We start from the raw sequence: 24,915 nt of genomic DNA, 5'->3' as shown, positions 1-24,915 counted from the left end.
GTCTCATCCTACTCTTATTTATTGAGTTAATCCAGGAACATTGAAAATTGTTCCTGACATGAATAGATGCTACTTAATGATGAGAAGAAATCTTAGAATTCTGTCTTATCAAGGCAGATTTCAAAGTAGGCTCCTACTTCTGCTCTCCTACCTCGTCCTCTCAGCACAAGGGTAACCCCGTTTTTAGGACTCCTGTTCAGTTGACTCAATCACTGAAATGATACAGAATCTGTCAACCAGCTGCTTCTACCCAGGACACTAAAGGAGAGTTTATAGGCACTGGAACCCAAATGGCTTTCTCTCTAGGCAACTCTGGACAGTATATTAAGATTAAAAAAAGAAGTCTCCATTGTCTGTGAAGGAAGCTCAGTACTCTTTTAAATTTATAAAGAAAATCTACTTGACTGACAGATAATTAACCATCAAGGGATTTAGTGAAGAGTGCTTGAGTTTTGGTTCAATTAAAAAGTTCTCACTGTCCAACTGAGAGCTGAGCATCTTTGCTCTCTGCATTCTTTTGTCAATTGACATGTTGACTTTTTAATGGGTTGAGTTTTGTCAAGCAGAGAAGTATAGAAATCTATTCTACTTGTTTCCAGCAACGTGCGTTAAGTAGAGCCCAGTAGCATGGTTTTATGATTGGGGTGGAGGGTGGGGGAAGCTGAACATTAATAGACAAAAAGGTCAAGAAACCCAGAGTACAGAGGGTTTTGTTATTCTTTCAACATTTGTCACCAGATGCTTGTCTCAAATAAATCTGGCTTTGAGGAATGGTTTTTAAGACTTGCTTAGATGTGACAGCTGTAAAAGTCCCTTGTGAACTCTGAAAAGGCAATCTCAGCCCAGCTGCTCATGTTTAGGGCTATCCAGAATGAAAGTGCTGCTAGTGACAGATTCATTTCTCCCCCTCCAATGGCTTTGACAAACATGCCGTACCAAAGATAAGAGTGGGTTTCTTTTATTTTTGTTCCCCTGTCTGGACTTGAGTATTCTTGTGTTCTTGACCACTAGGTTTATACGAAAGGAATAATAAACCTTGTGGGTAATGAGGGGTATCACAGTGAGTGGTAAGCACCTGAACTATCTCATTTGGGGAGGGCTGAGTTCCTATGAGCACCTTAGAAGAAAGACCCTATGGCGGATCTAAAGAGAGGGAAATACATCGAATTAACTAATTATGGTAACGCACACACAGGAATTTGACTGCACGCCTCATTTATGTTGAGGCACCCTTGGAGGATTCCCGGGAGGTAACTGACTGGTAGAAGGAGTAATACGGAGTTACTTTCACTAAAATTAAGTTTGCTGCACTTATTTGTGTATAGGTCTGTCTCTCTCATTAGATTGTAAACACATTGTCTGATTCTTTTCTATCCTTCTTAAATTCTAGCACTTTATTGTGACCTTGAGCTCCTCAATTTATTTTGTTTTTATTGAGGAAGTTCTGATACTTGGAGCCAACTGAAAGGAAAACCATGTCAGGATTTGGGACTGGGGATGGTGATGGGGGAAAGTAGCTACTTATTACCTTTAAACTCCTTACGGTGGCCTGCTCTATGTGTACTTTGTTGTGGAGTCCATGCAGGGGCGCCAGGATTTCTTCTTCTCTGCACCCCTATATGTCAAATTCTAATTCATTTTCATTGTCAAACTAAACTGTCATTATCCCCTAAGAAGCTGGCCCAAATCTATCGTGTTGTACCAGGGTTTGAGGTCACCAACAAAAGGCACAAACTACAGACTCTTAACAGTGCGTGGGATAATGCTTTACTCACATAAAGAAGAGATAGAGTGAGATCAGCTTCAGTTGTGGGCACTGGTCTCCCACGGCCAGCGAGCACCCGCTCGTGACTGATGCAGGGTGGAGATTTCACACACACACTTCTTGTGCCATGACATAAGAAAGTCCCAGTTCCCATCCCACCAGGAATGGATGTAGGAATGGGATTGGCCAGGTGCCATATGGTTCCTGTGTATGAACAAGAGATAGAGAAATTTACTGTATGGCCAGAAAGGGGAGGAAGGTCTCTGACAAGGAGAAGGGACTGGGAGAGAGAGAGAGGCTCAATTCTCAGTATCCTTACCAAAGAGGGTTTCTCACCTTGGTACTGTTGACATTTCGTGCTGAATAATTCTTTGATGCTGGGGGCTTTCATGTTCATTGCAGGGTGTTCCGTAGTCTCTTGGACCTCTACCTGCTAGATGCCAGCAGTTCCTCTCCAGATGTGACAACCCAAAATGTCTCCAAATATACCAAATGTCCCTTGGGAGGAAAATTACCCCCACTTGAGAATCCCTGTCCTCGTGCGGTTTCTTTGGATTGTCCTTATAGTACTTGTCACGCTTCCTTTTTATTATTATACACATACTTGCCTGCCAGATTTTAAACTCTGAGGGTGGGAGGAACCTATATTCTTCAATTCTGGCACCTTCACTCCACTGAACTCTGAATTAATTTTCTATTGCTGTATTACAAATCACCACAAGCTTGAGGCTTTAAAACAACACCCATTTAGTAGCTCTCAGTTGTGTCGGTCCTGGTGGCACAGTGGTCAAAATCATTCGACTGCTAACCAAAAGGTCAGCGGTTTGAATCCGCCAAGCGCTTCTTGGAAACTCTATGGGGGAATTCTATCCTGTCCTATAGGGTGGCTGTGAGCTGGAATTGACTCGATGGCAACAAGTTTTTTAGTTGTGTAGGTCAGAAGGTTAGATTGGCTTGAGTGGGTTCCGAGCTCAGGGACCAGTCAGACTGGGCTCTTATCCGGATACTTGGGGGAAAATACACTTCCATTGAGAATCCAGTCCCTTGCAATTTTATGTCTGAGGTATCATTTCCTTGCTGGTTCTCAGTGCTCTCAGAGGCTTCTGATGTGGCTTCTTCCATCTTCAAGTCAGTGACCGCATGTCGAATCTGCCTGTGCTTGGAATTTCTGACTGCACTTTGTGCCTTCTCTTCTGCCACCTTCTGCTACCAGCTGGAGAAATTTCTCTGCATTTAAAGGCTCGTGTGATTAAATTAACCCCACCTAGACCATCTCCCCTTTTAAGGCCAACTCTGCTATATAACATGAAAAAATCACAGCAATTGCATCTCAACACATTCACAGGTTCTGGAGATTAAGGGGTGTGGAATCTTGGAGGTCATTCCTAGGAAGTTTGCCTGCCATATGCATCCACACATCTTGGCTCACAGTCAATGGTTGACGCATATAGAGCTTACGGGGGGAAGTGAAGGTCAAAATAGCCTAGGCTTTGGCGATTTTTCAGCATAAATAAATTGGGAACCCAGAGATGGGGGGTTACAGATGACACAAAGCCGAAAGAAAGACTGGTTTAGGGATTTAGGACAAAGATCAGGAGAAAGTCACTTTCTTTTGCCAGGTTTAATTAAGTTAGCTTACGGTTACACTACAGGAGCAGGAGGGACTCCCACCCAAATTTTGGTTTGGATGTGGAAGCTGAAGACATCACACACACACTAAGGAGGTATGAAAAGTTTTATTATTTACATAATTGAGGTTTTTGGGAGAGCAGGGCAGGCCTCCCAAGCAGGTCCCAACTGGCTTGAGAGGGCAAGGAAAGGAGACTGGCCTGGAGATTTTATTGTGGCTGGAGATACAGCTGAGGTGGGAGTACCTGCATATGCGCAAAGATATTCAGGGTTTGACTCTCTCACTGACACCAAATAAGGGAGCTTTCTTAACAGTTTTCCCAGAGGTGGGGGAGAAGGGGGAGCATGAGGGATGAAGTTTAATAGCTGTCAGTGATCAAATATCTATCTTTGGGTATATGACTTCAAATTCAGTATCTCACACAAATATATTATTAGGTGTCCGTAAGTCAATTTTCAACTCACTGACCCCATGTGACAGAGTAGAACCTCCCCATGGGGTTTTCTAGGCTGTAATATTTACTGGAGCAAATCACCAGGTCCTTCTCCCATGGATCCACTGAGATCACTAAGAGCCGTGTGGGGTACAGACCACACCCCCTGACACTATCAGAGGAGGTGACACCAAATGACCTCAGTGTTCACAGCAGCTTGACAGTGGCGGCAGTGGGCGGTCAGGTGCCACTAGGGGAGGTCAGGGACTGGGTGGCAGGAGGGACTGGGTGGATCCTCTCATTAGGAGGGTGGTTTGCCGGCCAGCTCCGCCCATCCTGGGCAGGGGGTGGGGGCCAGGGTAAATGACACCATGAGTTACCACACTGGGTGACACCTACCTTATTGCTGCCACTGTTTGAACCATTAGCCTTTCAGTTAGCAGCTGAGTGCTTAACGGTTGAACTAGCTCCCAAAGTCAAATCCTTATAATGAATTCCTTATTTTACATATCATTCCTAGGAGTTTAGTTTCTCTGATAGAACCCTGACTGATACAGGTCTGGGAGAGGGGCCTTGCTAGCTGTCTTCCAGTATTGGAATGGCTATTATATGATCAAAGAAATAGTTTTATTCTGTTGATTTAAAGATTAGGATGGAGTCCACATGATAGTGGCTAGAGGCAGGAAGGTGTTTGGACTCCGGAAATAGCTTGCTTCTGGTTGAATTCCAACTCTGCCATTTAACGTATGGCTTTGGTTTTCTCACTTGTAAAATGGAGGTAATAACTAGTACCCATTTCATATGGTTGTAATCAGAATGAAATGACTTGACATTTGTAAAGTACTTTGAATAGTGTCTTGCACATAATAAGCACAATTTAAAGTTCTATTAACTTACAGGGAGATAGAGTTTGACTCTAAGAATATTTTTTAATGATTAAAACTGTCCAGCAGAGCAGTGGAATGCCTTGCAAAGAACAGAGATCATCACCAGAGAGGCAGCAGGGAAAAGAAATATGGATTTGGAATCCAAAGACCTAATTCAAGCCCTGACTCAGGTATTTGTTAGCTGTGTCACCATGGGCAAGTCGCTTAATCTATCAAAATCTCCATATCATCCCCTACAATATAAATTATGAAGTATAATTGGAGGTGAATTGTTATCTACCAAATGTTAAAAAAAAACAAAAACAAAAAAACATTGTTGTTGAGTCAATTGGGACTCATAGCAATCCTACAGGACAGAGCAGAACAGCCCCATAGGGTTTCCAAGTAGTGGCTGGTGGATTCAAACTGCTTACCAGTTGGTTAGCAGCCTGAGCTCTTAACCACTGTACCACCAGGGCCAAATGCTAGTCTTCCTTATTTCCTTGAACACTTTGAAGCATTACCTGGTTGAGCTTCTCTTTGTTGATGACACCAGAGAAAGGATTCTTGTGTTGAAGAGATGTTTGGACTAGATAATCCCTAACGGTCTTTAAAGCTCTGAGATTGTACGGGCTGTTTCTCAAGTAGCCTGCCTGTGGAGGTTTCTGATCATATTAAAGGAGGTAATAAGGGAAGGAATTTTTTTTTTTTTTTTGACAGAATGAGTGCGATGGAGCTGCATTAGAGAACAAAATTAAATCAAACAATCAGTGAGGAAGGTTCACTCTTTCTACATATAACGGACACAATTTGAGTTGAGGTTGTTCTTCGTTATTGTAGAGGTCCTTCTTCATTTGAATTGCAGCCAGTTCCACTCCAAAGTATGCCATTCCATCTTTATATGCAGGTTTAGGACCCTTTGACTTTCCCGTTTGCCTTTGTGAAACTTCAGATTGTTATGACTATAAATAAAGCATTTATCTTCAGTTTAGAAATTCAATAAAAGTTTTGACAGGAGTGTGAAATGGTGTAAAGCATCTCTTCAACAAATCCATCTCAATAACACTTCCTGACAATCAAAAACCTTCAGGGCTGCCTCTTAATGACTTCTGAAGTTTTAACGGATTTGTACTAAGGATGTGAGAATGACTGGAAATGGGTTTTAAAGTAGTGCTAACTTGTTTGTTTTAAAATATACTCTCTGATTCCCTTTTTGAAAGGGATTGAGAATGTGCCTCCATTAAAATGTAGACTGATGAAGTGATTACGATAATGAGAGTGCTCCTTGCCTCTGTTTAGAATTACCAGAGAACTGCTCCAAGGTAAAACTTTGTAAAGGGAAAAATGTTTTTTGAGAAGCTTAGAATCAAGCCCCAGAGGAAAAAGGGTAGCTAGCTATCTATCCCCTAAGAACTGGGTGATAGTCAAGTATGTGCAGCTCTGGGTACCCAAACCTAATGCAGAAGCAAACAATACTGGGCAAGCTTAAATGATGCCATACTTCTCAAACCTTGGGCACATTGGAACAGGTGCTCAGCCATATCTTGAACAGAACCTGGGCTATTTTTCCCTTTCGTAGTTTGTCTCTGTCTCCAAGTATGAATTTGCTGTTAGCTCCCCTAAAAGTTAAGTTAACCAGTGTTTCCCCTAGGACAGTGGAAAAACAAATGATATCAATCTAAGCCTGTCAAACAGGATGATGCTTACCAGGATGATGCCAGTCACCTTGTGGGCTGATGGGATAATGACAGGAAAAGATCAACATTTTTGAGATGTGACCACTGAAACCACACAGAGAGAATGGACATTCCACAAGTTCCTAAAACCTTTGTCCCCTTTTCCCTAAAAAACCCCAGCTGGCCTCCAGTTTCTGGAGACAGGCAGGTTTAGGAGGAGATCATTCCCTTCTGTCTCCATATATCGATATATAATAACTCTCTTACTACCCCCCTCACCCCTGCTCAAGAATTGGCTGTTTGCAGCAGGCGGCTCTAACTCACAAAATTGTGGTAAACAACTTCATTAGAATTAACTGGAGGAGATTTTTAAAGCCATGAATTTCCAATCCCAGAGATTCTGATTCAGGAGTGAGACTGGCAGTACACTGGCCACATTGAATAAACAGAGGGCTGTGCCAAGGGGCTGAGCCTACCTGAGACAGATAGGGTTAACTGTGCTGACGGAACAAAAGAGCTGTTAAAAGATTACCATCTAGAAGTTGGGTAAACAGGGACCACACACTGTCAACATGAGATAAGGCTGAAACAACCCATGAATTACTCCTTCTTAGTATTTTTTCTAGTCCCTTCCCCCTTTACAGCCTCTTGCATGCACAGAAGAACAAAGTGTGACCCTGTTTAACTTTCCTTAGCCCTCTGAAGATGGTGATGTAGTACCAAAGGTCAGTGTACTTGCGCTATATCCCGTAATAAGTGATACCAAGAGCTGCTGAGAGGACTCCATCTTGAATATCAGCAGGTTCCATCTAGGATTCCAGATGGGTGCACAATCTAATTAACATGAACCACCATTCTGAGAAGTACCCGTCCCTTGAAAGAAGTCCACTAAATATTCATCACTTTATTGTCTCCACCAAACCCATACAAGCCCTAGCCTTGCTTCCCTTTTTGAGTCAGTCTTTTAGAGAGGCTTAGATCCCCGCTGACTCCTTTTGCTTGACTCAAGCAAAATAAAGCTTGCTGAAGATAAAGTTTGTCTTTCGTGTGTATTCTTATTTGGGAAAAAACAAGGACTTTTGTGTCAGAATGGCAATTGGTAACAAAATTTGACGAGCCAGCCAGGAGACTAGGGGCTCAAATTAGGGGTTAGGGGACACAGACCAGAGGGACTGAGCCTCCGGAACAGACCGCTACTCAGAGACATTCAGCCCCGCGGACCTTTTTGTCTGGTGTCTCTTTGAAGCAGTAAGTTTGGGCAGCTGTCCCCCTCAGTCCTCCCTCTCCCTTCAGCAACCTTTATTATCCTCTTTTTTTTTTTTCTGCGTACCTCGTCTCTATTTCTTTTGCTGTCTCTTCTTCTTTCCTCTTTCCACCAAATGGGTCGAGAGCCCCAATGAAGGGGTGTTCACAAAGAGCATTCTGGTCATTTGGATTTTGCAAAAGAGAGTCTGGGGACAAAGAGTGAATCCTTGTTAAAGGCTGACTGCTCCATATCCCAAGGGCGGGTCACAGACCTTGGACAGAGCTGCGGAGAGTGCCTGCCGAGTGGGTCACGAACCCCAGCAGAGGGTCGTGGAGAGCACTTGGTAAGTTGAGTGGGTCACCTCCAATAGGAGGAGGCCATGAAGAGTGCTCCAGAGCAGGTCATGTACCCCCAGTAGGAGGTCATGGAGAGTGCTCCAATAGCCTACTTCCTTGACTTCTTTTCTTTCCTTTTGTTTTTAAACTGTTCACTCAGGAGGCACTTCTATTGGTCTCTGGTACTCCATTTTTTTCCTCCCTTCTTCTTCTATCCTCTTTCCACTGAACAGGTCGAAAGCCTCAACAAACGGGGATTAGCAAAGAGCGTTCTGGTCGTTTGGCTTTTGCAAAAGAGAGTTTGGGAACAAGGAATGAATCCTTGTTAGGGGCTGATCACCCCATATCCTAAGGGCAGGTTGTTGACCTCGGGCAGAGCCATGGAAGGCTCCTACTGAGTGGGTTGTGAACCCCATCAGACGGTCACAGAGAGCACTCGGTAAATTGAGTGGGTCACTTGTCTCCGATAAGAGGAGGCCACGGAGAGTGCTCAGGAATGGGTTGCCTATCCCCCGAGGGAGGTTGCAGAGAGCACTCTGATAGTCTACTTCCTTGACTTTTCTTTTCTTTCTTCTTTCCTTTTGTTTTTAAACTATTCTTGGTCTTGGTGACTCTAGAGTTTTGGCAGGTGTATGAGTGTGTGGCAGCCATTGTTTTTGTGTGTCTAGATGTTGTCTGTCTCTGGTTTGTGCACCCTGCTTCTGGGGAATGGATGCAGAGGTCTCTGTTTGGATTGAGAGATTGAAGCCCCTCTGTTTTGTATTGGAGATAAGAGGTATCTAAAAGATTGAAGTGGAGATTCAGATATTCCTAGTAATGTGTTGGACCTCACTAAGTCCTTCCTGACTTGTCTGGTTTGAGCGCTGTCTGTTTGTTTGTCTGATGTGTGACTGGGGCTTTCTGGGAAGGTTGAGACTGTGGGATTTTCTCAGTCGCCTCTGTCTGTATCTTATGTTTAATATGTATGCTGCATAGAAACTAATTGGTGAGGAGAAATTCAGGTTAAATTAGAACATGCTTGTGGAGACTCCTGAGAATTTATTGATTAGGCTGTTTTACCAAACAATTGGTCATCTTTTGCTCTAGATGGTTTAAATAAAAAAGATAATTTTGTCTTAAAAGAAAAGTAACAGTTCTAGAACAATTAACATCAATAAGTTACCTTTCCTTTCAAAATGTCTGGAACTGGGATGACTCCCTCCAGCCTCCAGTCTCCCTAGCTAGGAATTGGGTTCATTTATAAAATTGCTAAAGGGATTTGGTATTTACTGGGTACATAGCCATTCAAAATGCCTCTGTATATGAATGAATCAGAGTGGGCTAATCTTGTCTTCTACCTTGAGTTAAAAGGTAGGTAAGGTGGGGCAAAATCAGGCCTCCTTAGCCCCTAGCCCTTAGCTGCCAAGGTCAAATAGAAATCACAATGAAATGGCCTGGAGAAATGTTTAATTAGTCAGTTGAACAGAAACCTTGTGATTTCCTAAAGCCAGTTGATAAAATTAGATTGAAAAAAATATAAGAAATAGTAAAAGTTGGATGAAAATTTGGAATATTTAAAGAAACTTTATTTTAGTCATGTTTTATGGTATACAGGCTTAAAATAATTTCTAAGCTCTTTTAGGTAACTTCCAACCAAAAAAATCCAAACTCAGTGCCGTTGAGTCGATTCTGACTTATAGCGACCCTATAGGACAGAGTAGAACTGCCCCATAGATTTTCCAAGGAACGCCTGGCAGATTCGAACTGCCAACCCTTTGGTTGGCAGCTGTAGCACTTAACCATATGTCACCAGGGTTTCCTTTAGGTAACTTATTGATGTTAAATCGAATCTACTTCAAATACAAAGGTTCAGTCTGTCATTAGAATAAGATTCCTGAGTCAAAAAGCAGCCACATGGCTTTAAAAAAAAACAAAAATTTTTATTTAAAAATCTTTAGGTGAAATAAGTCTTGTTTCCTGGTAACTTATGATAAACTCCTGATGAGTTTGAAAGGCATGAAAATTTTTGTAAAGAAGAAGTGCTAGAAAGTTTTATCTAACATGTTATAAATTACATAGGACGTGTTGTTAAAATCATGAGATGTGCCTGATTCTTTCTCTTTGGGTTAAAATTTATATGTTAGTATATCCTCTTGTGTTTTTGCCTATATTAGACAACAAACACATAATATTATGTCATCTTAATTGCTAACTTGGTTACGAGTGTATTTATTTATGTTTTGAATCTAGCATCATTAAAGCCAACAGTCTGATTGGAGAATTCACATCATTTACCTATGAAGTTATTTTTTGTTGCTGTTCAGGTATTTGCAGACTCGATGGTCTTGGTATATTCTTGATATATCCTGACTACATGGTATTATGTCTCAAGATTATTATGTGTTACATCTGAAGTTCTTTAAAAATATGGTTCTAAAACCTTTTTTTAACTGGTTTTATTTCTCTGCTGTGTTGTGCTCATAATTAATTTCTATCAGGTCTTTCACCATTAAGAATTATGTTTATAAATTAATCATGACCATATTAAGTTTTGTCATCTACAGATAAGTTTTCACTTTATGAAAACATTTGACCAGAATATTTCAACAAAAATAGATGGACTATATTAGACTTAGGAAAGGGACTGTGACTAAACTCAATCAAAATTTCCAAAATTATTATGCAAATGCTGATGGGTTCTCAGACTGTGGTTGATCTAGTATTACATGGAAAAGAAGTTAACTACATAAGGCTGAGTAAATGATATGATACTATGGGTTTTATGTGGGAATATTACTGATGTTTTAAGGTTTTCCTTTCTGGAAATAAGAAATGCTTTAAGGTTCTACTTTCTGGAGATAAGAAACCATATTCCTCTTTTCTCCTAAATTATCTAACTAGTGGGTTTAGATACTGTAACTCTTTAAAAAAATTTTTTTTATTGTGCTATAAGTGAAAGTTTACAAATGAAGTTGGATTCATACAAAAACTTATAAACACTTTGCTGTATACTCCTAATTGCTCTCCCTCTAATGAGACAGCACACTCCTTCCCTCCACTCTCTATTTTCATGTCCATTTGGCCAGCTTCTGACCCCCTCTACCCTCTCATCTCCTCTTCAGACAGGAGATGCCAACATAGTCTCGTGTGTCTACCTGATCCAAGAAGCTCATTCTTCACCAGTATCATTGTCTATCCCATAGTCCAGTCCAATCCCTGTCTGAAGAGTTGGCTTTGGGAATGGTTCCTGTCTCAGGGTAATAGAAGGTCTGAGGACCATGACCTCTGGGGTCCTCCTAGTCTCAGTCAGACCATTAAGTCTGGTCTTTTTATGAGAATTTGGGGTCTGCATCCCACTGCTCTCCTGCTCCCTCAGGAGTTCTCTGTTGTGTTCCCTGTCAGGCCAGTCATTTGTTATAGCTGGGCACCATCTAGTTCTTCTGGTCTTGGGCTAATGTAGTCTCCACTTTATGTGGCCCTTTCTGCCTCTTGGGCTCATAATTACCTTGTGTCTTTGGTGTTTTTCGTTCTCCTTTGGTCCAGGTGGGTTGAGACCAATTGATGCATCTTAGATGGCTGCTTGCTAGTGTTTAAGACCCCAGACGCCACTCTCCAAAGTAGGATGCAGAATGTTTTCTTAATAGATTTTATTATGCCAGTTGACTTAGATGTCCCCTGAAACCATGGTCCCCAAACCCCCACCCCTGCTATGCTGGCCTTTGAAGCATTCAGTTTATTCAGGAAACTTCTTTGCTTTTGGTTTAGTCCAATTGTCCTGACCTCTCCTGTATTGTGCGTTATCTTTCCCTTCACCTAAAATAGTTCTTATCTACTATCTAATTAGTGAAAACCCCCCTTAGATATCGTAACTCTTGAATTAACAATCTTAGGTTTGGCAGAATGTAGTTGTTGCTGAGGCACATGAAAAGCAGTTACTGATGCTGCTTATGCGTAAACAAACAGCTCATGAGATTTGTTTCCTTGGTTCAAAGACCTTAGGGTTACGGTTTCATTGGTTATTTCAGACAATTGGCCTAATATTAGTGTTTCTATCCTATCTCCTGATTTGCTGTATGGTGCCTGAGATCTTAAAAACAGATAGTGATTGAGCATTTTTGATCAAAGATTCTGTAACAAGATCATGATCCAAAAGAGAAAACCATGAGAGAGTTGTATGTAATTCTCCCAGAATCCCGATTTCTGGCTTTCGTAGAGGTTGGGGCAGTACACACAGGCCATCGCCTTTGGGTGTCCTTTTGAACCTTGAACTTCGGGAAAAAAAAAAAAAAAAAACCTGATTCCTGAAGCCACTTTGAAGTAAACAATTGTCCAGATAAACTGACAAGACTATTTTTGCTCTGAGCATTGTGCTTTTTTTTTTTTTTTTAAAGAATTTAGTCTGTTTTGAGAAACCAATTCCCAAGATCAATAAATAGAGTTATGTTTAGGGTAAATCAGTAATCGGTTTAATCAGTCTTCAAGACAGTGTTGTATAAAATACCTGCCTAATGTTTATAATCAAACTCTCATTCTTTTGCTGTACAGAAAATTATGTATCTTAAGAAAACCAGGTTCTCAGAGGAGATAGATCTCATGAGTCAGACTCCATTTTGTCTTAGATTCCACTTCTGCTTCTGAGAAAGTGACCCATGACTGTTAATAGGTAAACCAAGGAAGGGCAGCTTTTCCTCAGGGAGAACACTTAGTATGTTTTAGACAGATTAACTGGAGACCTCCAACATGAGAAGTCCATCCTGTACTATCTTGGTAATCATAAATTCTCTAATGAAAACTAAGTTGTCATATGTAAGTTTTTCTATATTTTCTGTTCTCTCTGGACAAACTTTGTGTGTTCCTTCTAGATTTTTTTTTTTTATGTGATATATTCACCTATACTAGTTTAGATGATCCCTTTCCAACTGATAGTGAATTTATGTGGACAATTTCTTGTTTAAATTCCTGATAAATGCATAGACAATACACTTTGGAAACTTTAAGATTATCTTTAGATATCCGTAGTAAATATTAGAAAGGTAATGTTAAATTTGTTACTCATTGTAAAACAAGAGCCAGAAAAAAAAAAAAAGCCCATTGGTCCAACACTCAGGGTATGGTGGGTAATTTTAATTCATATTTACATTATATTTGAATTGGAGAAATCTTAATAAGAAATTTATCAATCACTGTGGGACAAATAACAGACGAAGTTGCTAGTGGGATGGATACACAACAGTGATCTCTGACCTCATTAAGCCAAGGTGACATGACATAACAGAATAGCTTTAGATTTTTATTTATTGGACCAAGAAAAGTGTAGTCTGTGGTGTAACAAATACCTTTTGTTAAATAACTCAAGAAAAGTAGAACACGTAGAATTGGACAACAAGCTATTTGGTTAGACACTGAGCTTAGACACTGTTACACTCTTACAAACACCAGATCTACTGGGTTGGTTACTATCAAGAATAAGTACATGAGCTAGGTCACTACTGCTAGGGATAGTCCTAATAGTATTAGACATAATAAAATTTATCCTCTACAGTCTTACACACTTAAAAGGCAAAAGAAAAGCCTCGGGCTAAAATGTTGATGTACATTGAGTCTGCAATTGATGGGAACTTTGCTCTTACTTAAGATCTTGGTGAAGGACCAGATGGTATCTGGTGGAAAGCCTGCACCATGAGTTTAAAGAGCCTGGAGTGGCCGCCATCTAGGAGTTCAACTAAGTCCAGGTATTGATTATCGATATGTTTCCTGTCCTCGAGCATAGAGAATGTAACCTAACTGGAGCTGGGCTCACAAGGACTCACAAGGACTTACAAAGACAGATCAACTGAGCCCTAGGATAAAGATAATAGATGAGACAATCCTGAAAATTATCTTTTAGAGAGATTTTCACACAAAGCCAATCAAACAGAACACAAAAGACTTCCCACTCTTATCTTTTTTCTATTAGCATTTAGTAAATAGAAAATTTGTTGGACCAATAAACTCCCCAAAATCCTGACAAGTTGCCAGCCAATAACACAGTCCCTGGAATTTATCCACTATTCAAAGGAGGGCATGAGTAGGCGGAGGCATTATAGAAAGTGCTTACTAAAAGGTCTTAAAACTGGGGCACAAAACCAGAAAAACCTCTCGAAAATTTATGAAGTATTTCAGGGACCTAAAGAAAACCCCTCTGAGTTTCTTGAAAGAATTTTTTCAGGCCTTCCAGAGACACACCGACATAGATCCTGAAGTTACTGAAAATCAACGAATGGTTAATATCATCTTCATAGGACAAAGCTGTATAGATATCTGAAAAACACTCCGCAAATTAGATGGAGGACCAGACTGCAGTTGGTGAGATAGTCACGCACCTCCAGCCATGGGGATGGGCCGTAAACAAGGAAAAATACAGGGGCCTGGCTTGTTGGTTGGCCAAGTACTGGAGTGTTATCTGGTTGGGTAAGATGGGAGTGATGCCTGAAGCAGAGATAAAGTCTAAGCCTACCCCTACCCAGAAAATGTGAAACAACCACAGGCATTTTTTGGGCTCCTAGGATATTGGTGCTTCTTCATACTCCATGTAACCCACAGCCTACGGCCCCTATACAGGTTAGTGAAGAAAAAGTGAGACTAAAGTAAACAAAAAGATTGGGTGAGAAAGTGATACAGGGGGATAGAGGAGAGGGAGAATGAGTGAGAGAGACAAAAAGAGACAAAGATTGGAGAGAGAGAGAAGAAGTGAGACTGGGGAGAGTTCTAGAAAGTGAGCGTGTATGAAGGAGAGAGCCCGTAAGAAAAGAGATAGAAACAGAGAGAATGTAAAAACAGTGTGAGATTGAGGAAGAAAAAGGGAGATGCCAAGATATTTGGTGGACGGTGTGGGAGGCACTCCCCTCTATTACTTGGTTTCTACCCTTTTTGGGGCCCCTAGTTGCTATACTTCTACTTCTGATTCTTGGGCCTTGTCTCCTCAAGCTTGTGATAAAGTTTGTGTCCTCTAGGTTACAACAATTCCAAGATGATGCAGGGCTTCTAGCCCATTCTTGAAAGTGAGACTGCTAGTCCTTACAAAGCTTCAGACCAGACAGGGAGAGATTTCTACTCTGCTAGGCAGGCCAACAACCCAGTGTCAGCTTGAAAAAGTTACAGAAGAGACTTCTGCCCCGACACCCTCATAAAGAATCATGAGTATGAAATCTCTCAGGGGGGATTGAGACAGATAGGGTTAACTGTGCTGGCAGAACAGAAGAGCTGTTAAAAGATTACCATCTAGAAGTTGGGTAGATAGGAACCACACCCTGTCAACAAGAGACAAGGCTGAAACAACCCGTGAATTACTATCTCCTTCTTAGTGTTCTTCTAGTCCCTTCCCCCTTTACAGGCTCCCACATGTGCAGAAGAACGAAGTGTGACTGCTGTTTAACCTTAGTCCTCCGAAGATGGTGATATAGTGCCAAAAATCAGTGCACTTGTACTATATCCTGTAATAAGTGATGCCAAGGGCTGCTGAGAGGACTCCATCTTGAATATCAGCAGGTTCCATCTTGGATTCCAGATGCGCGTGCAACCTAATTAACATGCACCACCATTCTGAGAAGTACTCGTCCCTTGAAAGAAGCCCACTAAATACTCATTACTCTGTTGTCTCCACGGAACCCATATAAGCCTTAGCCTTGCTTCCCTTTTCGAGTCAGTCTTTTGGAGAGGTTTAGATCCTCACTGACTCCTTTTGCTTGACTCAAGCAAAATAAAGCTTGCTGAAGATAAAGTTTGTCTTTTGCATGTATTCTTACTAGGGAAAAGACAAAGACCCTTTGTGTCAGATTGACAATTGGTAACATGCTGTCTGCAGTAACATAGAGAGTTAACTCCCAGTGTAGAAGTCCCCTTATTAGGCAAAACAGGAACTAACCTCTGCTTTTAGAGTATCTCCTTATTTAGGTATACTTCCGGTTCTGACTCAGCTAAAGAAAATAAGAGACTGGGGCCTTCGGTCCACCTAAAACCGGTCTTGGATCAGCTCAGGCCCTCCTGGACTGCATGGTACTGATGACCTTACTCCTCAGACAACTTATTGACGTCAGAGGTCAAAAAACACACCCCTGTTTACACCCTGGATGTGGGCAAAATGCCATCTTTGTAGCTCCCCTTTCAGACTGAGCAGGCATAGAAGACTGTACAGCTGCAAAAATGCCCTCTCATGTCAAAACAATCAGCTAGCTGGCCCCAACCTGGGGTGCTCCTGAGGACCCCAGACCCAATTTACTTTGTCTATATAAACCCCTTTGGCTATTATTCTGGGAGACACCTTGGTGACCTGAGTCCCGGTGCTCTCCTTTACTTGGCCAACTAAATAAAGCTTCTCTTTCACTTCCATCAGCTCCCTGTGTCTTTACAGCCATGCTGAGCAGACCGTGGAGTGTCAAGTTACAGTAGGACTGAAGTATGGACTAAGAATTTATAGAAATATGACCTATAGGGTCGCTATGAGTCGGAATCGACTTGATGGCACTGGGTTTAGTTTGTTTTTTTATATGAATATGAATTCCTAGATGATTCTGATGATCACCAGTGTTTAGAAACAGTTGGAATGATGCAGTCCTTTGGAGGTTAGGTTTACATAAAAAAGAAAGGGTTTTTCAGACTGAATTTTAAGAACTGAGTAGTGGTGGGTTATCTTGATGTACTTGCATCTCTGACTGATAGTCATTCGGAGTCTTAGGGAAGTAAGGACCAGTTGGCAACTCTAATGGGGCAACTACAAATTGCACGGAATTCAGAGAATAGGTAAGATTCTGTAATTTGGTTGCATTATTCTGAGGCCCTATGATTACAGGAGCCGGCTCTTGGCCCATATCTGACAGAAAGAATTGAATGTAACCTGATCATGTTCTTTCAGATTTGCTGGAACATTGTCAAGGTTTGTACATGACACAAAACGTTCGTGATTGATTGCTAACCTAAAGGTTGGTGGTTCGAATGCACCCAGCCCTATTGTGGAAGAAAAGTCCTGGTGATCTGCTTCCGTTAAGATTACAGCCCAGAAAGCCCTATGGGCAGCTCTACTCTGTATCACATGAGGTTGCCATGAGTTGTCTTAACAGCAACTAACACCAACTATAAGAGCATTGTCTGGGAAGGAATACAGACCTCAGTACTTGAACCAAGGTTGTCTTATAGGATGCCATCTAATCTTTTCATTTCGCATAACTGAACTGTATCTGTTGAGACCTTTGAGCCTTGGGTTTGGGAATGAAACAAAACACGGTAAATGTTTAATACGTATCTGCTGAATAAATTAATGAAATAGAACTTGTATTCAGCATTCAGTGTACCATAAGTCTGCTTTATTAAATCTGTGATCCTAAGTTATTGCAAATATAGGTTTTGAAAATTATTTAAAAATTTAAGTGCAGTCAGGGAATTACAATAAGAGTTATCTGACAACAAATTCTTTTTGAAGGGAAACAGCTTTATGCAAAGGAAATATATCCTAATTCATCCGGATGTACAACAAGAAATACATTTTGAGTATTTTTTCACTTAAAATGCAAGTGCTACATACCTGTATTTTACAGATTATTTAAGTATTTCTTCAGGTAACTTAGGTATAGGGAAGGAGAAGAAACTGAAGTTGCTAAAGGTTCAGAGTGGTGCAGAGGGAGGAAGGGAAAATAAACACTTTCAGGATAATTGAGGATAAAATCCCTTACTATGCTGATTCCAAATTCCTGTGACGCCTTGGCTTGAGTCTTGTCTTCTAGTTTTACGGGGTAACCAAAACCAAACCAAACCCACTGCCACCAAGTCGATTCCAACTCACAGTGACTCTATGGGACAGAGTAGAACTGCCTCATAGGGTTTCCAAGGCTGTAATCTTTATGGGAGCTGACTGCCGCAGGAGTTCTAACTCCCAACCTTTTGGTTAGCAGCCAAGAACACTTAACCATTATGCCACCAGGGCTCCTTAGAGCCTATCAGTGCTTATTAATATCTGCCTTCTGCTCTTTTGGAAACCCTGGTGGCATAGTGGTTAAGAGCTATGGCTGCTAACCAAAATGTCCACAGTTTGAATCCACCAGGCACTCCTTGGAAACCCTATGGGGCAGTTCTACTCTGTCCTATAGGGTAGGTATGAGTCAGAATCGACTCGACAGCAATGGCTTTGGTTTTTTTGTTTGTTTGTTTCCCCTCTTTTGCCCGACTTATAGCTGGAGCTGAAACCCTGGTGGCATAGTGGTTACGAGTTCAACTGCTAACCCAAAGATTGGCAGTTTGAATCCACCAGGTGCTCTTTGGAAACCCTATGGGCCAGTTCTACTCTGTCCTATAGGGTTGCTATGAGTTGGAATTGACTCCACAGCAACGGTTTTTTTTTTTTTTTTTTGGTTTTATAGCTGTGGCACATTTCCCAGCCTGCCCTGCTGGTTGGTGTGATCATGTGACTGAGTTCTGGCCAATAGGATGTGAGTGAATCTGGTGTGCATCATTCCTTAGCCTGGCCCCTGTAACCTCTCCTGCATGGCGCCTCTTCTCTTCCCCTGACTGCAGGCTGAATGCAGAAGGTCAGGCAAAGAACTGTGCAGCTCCTTCCATGTTGTGTTCCTGCCATCCTCTAGAACCTTGGACATGAAATAAGTGCTAAACCTTTACTGCGAAAGCCACTGAAACACTGCAGCTGTTTGTTTAAGTAGCCTAGCCTGGGTTACGTAGTTTCTAAATACCAGGACAAACAATATGAAGCTGGGTTCCTGCAGGGATTTACAGAGGTAGTATAAGAGATAAGTTTAACACATGGGTGAGCTTCTTTGAAAACAAAAAGACTTTACCGCGGGAAAATCTAATTCCACCTCTGTTTTATAGCTGTGTGGCTTTGGGCCAGTTTCTTAATTTCTTTAAGTCTCAGTTTCTTCATCTCTAAAATAAAGATAATATTCCTACCTCAAAGGGACCTTGTGAGAATTGAATGAAATAATGTACATAAAGTTCTCAGCGCAGTGCCTCTCAGTGCAGATGATGTGTTAATAAAGTTAGCTATTATTACTAGAATTGACATTATAATTTATTTAGCAACATTTTCTAAGTGCTTACTATGTCAGAGCAGGGAGTTAGGAAAGGATGGAAAGATTAGCAGGACTGGTGCTTCCCCACAAATAGCCACCAGTCCAGGAGGATGATTGAAGGGCAAACTAATAATTATAGTGTGTTAATGCTTTGTGAGTAGGCCAGCTTTTAAATCTGATAAATACAGTATACCTAATCTTCCTCTGGAAATCCTGGTGGCGTAGTGGTTAAGAGCTATGGCTACTAACCAAAAGGTAGGCAGTTTGAATCTACCAGGTGCTCCTTGGAAACCCTATGGGGCAGTTCTACTCTGTCCTATAGGGTCACTATGTCGGAGTCGACAGCAACAGGTTTGTTTTTGTTTTGTTTTGGTTTTCATCTTCCTCTGCTAAAGATATGTATGTATCTGTAGATGGAGGTAGAAAAAGAATTTTCTTCAAAAGATTCTGTCGTTAGTTGCTGTCAAGCCGATTCCTACTTATGGAAACCCTATGTGTGTAGCATAGAACTGCTCCATACGAGTTTCAAGGTTGTGACCTTTTGTAAGCAGATCGTTGGCTTGTCTTCCACGGTTCTCCTGGGTAGGTTCCAACTACCAATCTTTCAGCTAGTAGTTGAGTGCTTAACTGTGCCACCCAGGGACTATATATATATATATATATATATATATATATATATAATATAAAAAAAAATACAGTGCCATTGTGTCATTTATACATATACCTACACATACATACATATGTATATATATGGAGCCCTGGTGGCGCAGTGGTTAAGAGCTACGGCTGCTAACCAAAAGGTCGGCAATTCAAATTCACCAGCCACTCCTTGGAAACCCTATGGGGTAGTTCTACTCTGTCCTGTAGGGTCACTGTAAGTTGGAATTGACTCGATGGGCCGTGGGTTTGGTTTTTGGTTTTACAAATATATCTACGTAATTTTTTAATAAAGGTCAAAATGCAAACTGGCCAGTGTATTTACAAACCAGACTGCTCAGCTGGAAGCCAGTTGGCCCTGGTATTAATTGGTGGGTTTGGTCATTTCAGGGCAATATTTGGAGCCCTATAAATAGCCTCAGGTGATTCATTTACTCTCACAGTGAATGAGAGAGCTGGGCTGCCATGTATCCTCAAGACGACTTCAGTGGTGATCTTACTCAGTCAATTACCTCTTTTTCTCTTCGTCCATTTTCTCTCCACCCAGGCATCACAGTGAGCAGAGGAAAATGCAGGTAGGTGATCAAACACAGGCTTTGGGAATCTCTCTGAGCTTCGGGGACATTTGGAAATTTTCCTGTGAAAAGGGCATGGCAAACTGGCACACTAATCAGACTTCCATTTAGCAATTTTCAAGGTTGTGTGGGCTTTGGAATTAAAGAGATATCACTGAGGATAATTCTTATTCGAGTGCAGAGTAAAGTTTTTTTTTCCTCTATGTATAAACAAGTATTTTTTCATGTCATTAGATGCCAGACCCTGTGCTAGGAGCTTTGGGTTCAAAGATGCATAAACAGAATCTAAAGTCTTATGGAAAATTCATTTCTCCAAATATTTATAATTTAATAAATGCCGTAATAGAGAAATGTTCAAATTGTGGTGTCGTTGAAGCCCTGAGTCTTGTCTGCATGATGCAGTGTCAGGATAGAGTGCTTGAGGAAAGGATGGCTCAGGTGTTTCTTCCAGGGATAACAGGAGTTTGCAGGTGAAGAGGGTTGCAGGCTTTGTAGGCAGTGGAGACGGGATGCACTGGTACCAAGTCCTCCCTTTCTTTTTTTTAATTAAAAAAAAATTATAAAGATATAGAGAACATGTCATTGTTGTTGTGGGTTCCAATCAAGTTGATTCTGACTCAAATGGCAACGCCATGTGACAGAGTAGAACTGCCACATAGGGTTTTTTTTGGCTGTAATCTTTACAGAAGCAGATTGCCAGATCTTTCTCCCGGGGGACCGCTGGGTGGGTTTGAACCACCAACTTTTTGGTTAGCTGCCAAGTGCTTAACTGGTGGGCCACTGGGGCTCCTGATCGAGCACATAACATTTGCCAATTCAACATTTTTCACATATACAACTCAGTAAAACCAATACATCAATTGTGTTGTGCAATGGTCACCAATTTCCATTGCCAAATTTTCCATTCCCATGAACAAAAACTCAATGCTACCTAAACAACGATTCTCCCCTTACCCCGTTCCTCCCACTTCTGGTAACTGTTAAATACTGATCACTATACATTTGCCTATTCGAGGTATTTCATATTGTTGAAATCATACAATATTTGTCCTTTTGTGATAGACTACTTTCACTTAGCATAATGTTTCCAAGGTTCATCCATGTTGTGTTGTGACTCTGTGGTGTCCTGGGACATTTTAAAAAATGTCAGGGGCCTTTAGCTCAAAGAATAAGGAGATCTTATTGAATGTATGACATCCATAAGACCAAGGAGGGTAGACAAAGCTGTGAAGCCTATCTCAGGTAAGGGAACTTTCACAAACATTTCGTAAACCCACATATGACTCTTTTCTCATCTCAGCCTCCACCCCTCAACATATTAATTCTCAAAATGAAAGGAGCATGTGGGGGAGTTTCTGACATTTTCTTGTCCAGGGGCTTTGTCTTTTTGCAATTCATGATTTATATTACTTCAGCAAAGTGCTCTGAACATCCTAAGTTACCTAAAATTAACATATCAGTTAATTGGATTTGATATGATTAGAGGGATGGTGAAATAGCAAAGATATTCTACAGCAATTGGTGGGGATCAAGGCCATAAAAAGAAAGATATTATGCAAATATTTGGTGATTAAGATATTCTGCCTAGAGGGGACAAAGTCAGATAATGGGAAATGAATGAGAATCAAAAGTTTCCTGTATGTTTTAATATTAAATTTCTTTAAAAGTAATATATGGCCTCTTTAGCTTCATGTCTTTGCCAACACAAAGGAACAAGAATAGAGCCAAGGGAAAGCATTGAGTGCTCTGGAGGATGCTGTGGGGATGGACTGCTGGGTGTGTGAGTGAGCTGGGGGTGAGGAGCTAGTGTGAAAGTGCTGAGGTTGATGAAGTGGACAGGTCCCAATTAATAGGTCCTTGGGTGATGAAAACAGCTAAAGATTGATGGTTCAAACTCACCCAGAAAGTCCTGGCGAGCTGCTTCCATAAAGATTACAGCCAAGAAAACCCTATGGAGTAGTTTTACTCTGTGACACATAGGGTTGCCATGAGTTGGAATCCACTCAAAGGCAATGGGTTTGGTTTTTTGGTTTTGTATATTGTATGGGGCTCTTCAGAAACTCTGGCAGCATAGTGGTTAAGAGCTAAGTCTGCTAACCAAAAGGTCAGCAGTTCGAATCCTCCAGGCGCTCCTTGGAAACCATATGGGGCAATTCTACCCTGTCCTATAGGGTCTCTATGAGTTGGAATTGATTCGATGGCAACGGGTTTGATGGGGCTGTTCTAATATAGGTAATAATTTGTTCCCGGATATCTAATGAGAGTTATAACTTTGTTTATGTATCTTTCAGTTTACAAGGCAATTTCCTGTCCATTATCTCATGTGATCATCACAGCCATTTGGAGGTGCGCTGGTGGTTGCTCTAGATCACAGGATAAGAGATAGGGATGGATATTTCTGAAGGATCTTCCTCTCATTTACTTGCTGAAACCAATTGGGATGACAGGCCATGAATAACTTGTCACATTTGGGCATAGAGATTAAAATTGATAGGAAGTTGGTAATGAGATTTTTGAACTTGAAGAAATTTAATTCTGGGGTTACTGCACCTGACTTGAAGAATTCAGGTCAGCAAGTTCAGTGGGAATGCTTTTTTGCTTGACTGGGGCTTTGATGGCTCATTGGCTGGCCATTATAGTCCCCTACACCTGAGATATTAATTGGGAAAAAACCCAGTGATTCTTGGCCCCCCAGGACTTTTCTGGGATAAAGGAGCAGTATGTGAGCAGTCAGTGTGAGGGACTCCATGGACTTCACTTGTCCTCTATTACACTCTGAGGGCACAGCAGCTGTGGCCAGGCTCCCTGGAGGGAAGATAAACCCTTTAACTGCATCCTGGCAGGGAGGCCTGTTCATCTCTCCTTCATCCTTTTCTGTGTGGGTTTATAAATTTCCAGTCTGTGACCTTAAAGTTGGAGAACTGAACTGGAAAAGAACACTTAGATCTTATTCACATTTTTTTAGCACAGTAATAAACTGTTTTGTTCTAAAATAGCTTTGTGTTTCTAAGTCTTGTTCTTCAACAGGATTATGAATTACTTGAGGGTAAGGCCTTTCCTTCACATGTTTTTCACATACTACCTTTGACCTTTCCAGTCTTTATATCCTAATTTTAGAAGGACCGGAAACAGCAGAATGGAAGGGTTAAGAGTGGGGTCTCTGTAGACAAATGGTCTGGCGTTTAAAATTCCAGCCCCAACACATTAAAATTCCAGCTGTATAATCTTGGGCAAGCTGTATAACTCCCCTAAACCTGCCCCAGTTTCCTCAACTGTAAAATGGGGATAATATTTAAAGCTACTTTGTATGACTGTTGTGCAGTTAAGTGAGATACTGCCTTTAAAGCACTTGGCAAAGGGTTTAACACATGACAATCAATCAATATCTGTGGGTTGTCATCATTATCGCTCTTATATCTTCATCCTTAGGGATAGCTGATGACAATGCAGTTAGATTCATCTTAAACGTGTTAATTAATTTTGATTATTTTCAGCCTGGGAGGAGGTTCTGCGTGTTATGCCACAGCGCTCTGCCCTTGGCTTTATCCTGTACTGCATTTAGATAAACTTAGAAGGCATTGTTAGCCAGGTTAGGGTGATATAAATATAGAAAGATTGGGAATTACAGAGCCAGTAAAATTAAGATGTAAAAACACCTTGAAACGATGGGCCAAAACCAGCAAGGCTACATCTAGGAGAGATTAATGTGTAAAGTAGTATTCAAATTGAAGGCCAAATGGACAAAAAAATACAATTGCACAACTACAGGACTGGAGAGAGCTGGCTGGCCAGGGGTTTGTGTGAATGTCTTGAAATTGAGTCTCAGTGCCAGCTTGAGGCTGTATTCATACCACTTTAACCAAACCAGTTGCCATCATAGTTGATACTGACTTATGGTGACCTCATGTGTGTCAGAGTTGAACTGTTCAGAGTTGAACTGTGCTCCATAGTGTTTTCAATTACGGACCAGTCCTTTCTTCTTCTTCTTTTTTTAAACTGTGCTTAAAAAAAAAAAAAAAAATTTTTTTAAGTGAAAGTTTACAATTCAAGTTAGTTTCTCATATAAAAACTTACACACTTTGTTATATAACCCTAGTTGCGCTCCCTGTAATGTGACAGCACACTCCTCCTCTCCACCCTGTATTTCCTGTGTCCATTCAACCAGCTCCTGTCCCCCTCTACCTTCTCATCTTGCCTCCAGACAGGAGCTGCCCATATAGTCTCATATGTCTACTTGAGCTAAGAAGCGCGCTCCTCACCAGTATCATTTTATGTCTTATAGTCTAGTCTAAGCTTTGTCTGAAGAGTTGGCTTCGGGAGTGGTTTTAGTTTTGGGCTAACAGAGAGTCCAGGGACCATGTCTCCTGGGGTCCCTTCATTCTCAGTCAGTCCATTAAGTCTGGTCTTTTTACTAGAATTCGAGGTCTGTATCCCACTTTTCTCCTGCTCCATCAGGGACTCTCTGTTGTGTTCCCTGTCAGGGCAGTCATTGGTGGTAGCTGGGTATCATCTAGTTCTTCTGGTCTCAGGCTGATGGAGTCTCTGATTTATGTGACCCTTTCTGTTTCTTGGGCTCGTATTTTCCTTGTGTCTTTGGTGTTCTGTGTTCTCCTTTGCTCCAGGTAGGTTGGGATTGGTGCATTTTAGATGATGGCTTGCTAGCTTTTAAGACCCCTGATGCCACTCACCAAAGTGGGAT

Source organism: Elephas maximus, chromosome 16, assembly GCF_024166365.1.
Source record: "Elephas maximus indicus isolate mEleMax1 chromosome 16, mEleMax1 primary haplotype, whole genome shotgun sequence".
Classification (NCBI taxonomy): Eukaryota; Metazoa; Chordata; class Mammalia; order Proboscidea; family Elephantidae; genus Elephas; species Elephas maximus.
The sequence above is the reverse complement of the archived record's forward strand: the minus strand, read 5'-3'. Positions refer to the sequence as shown.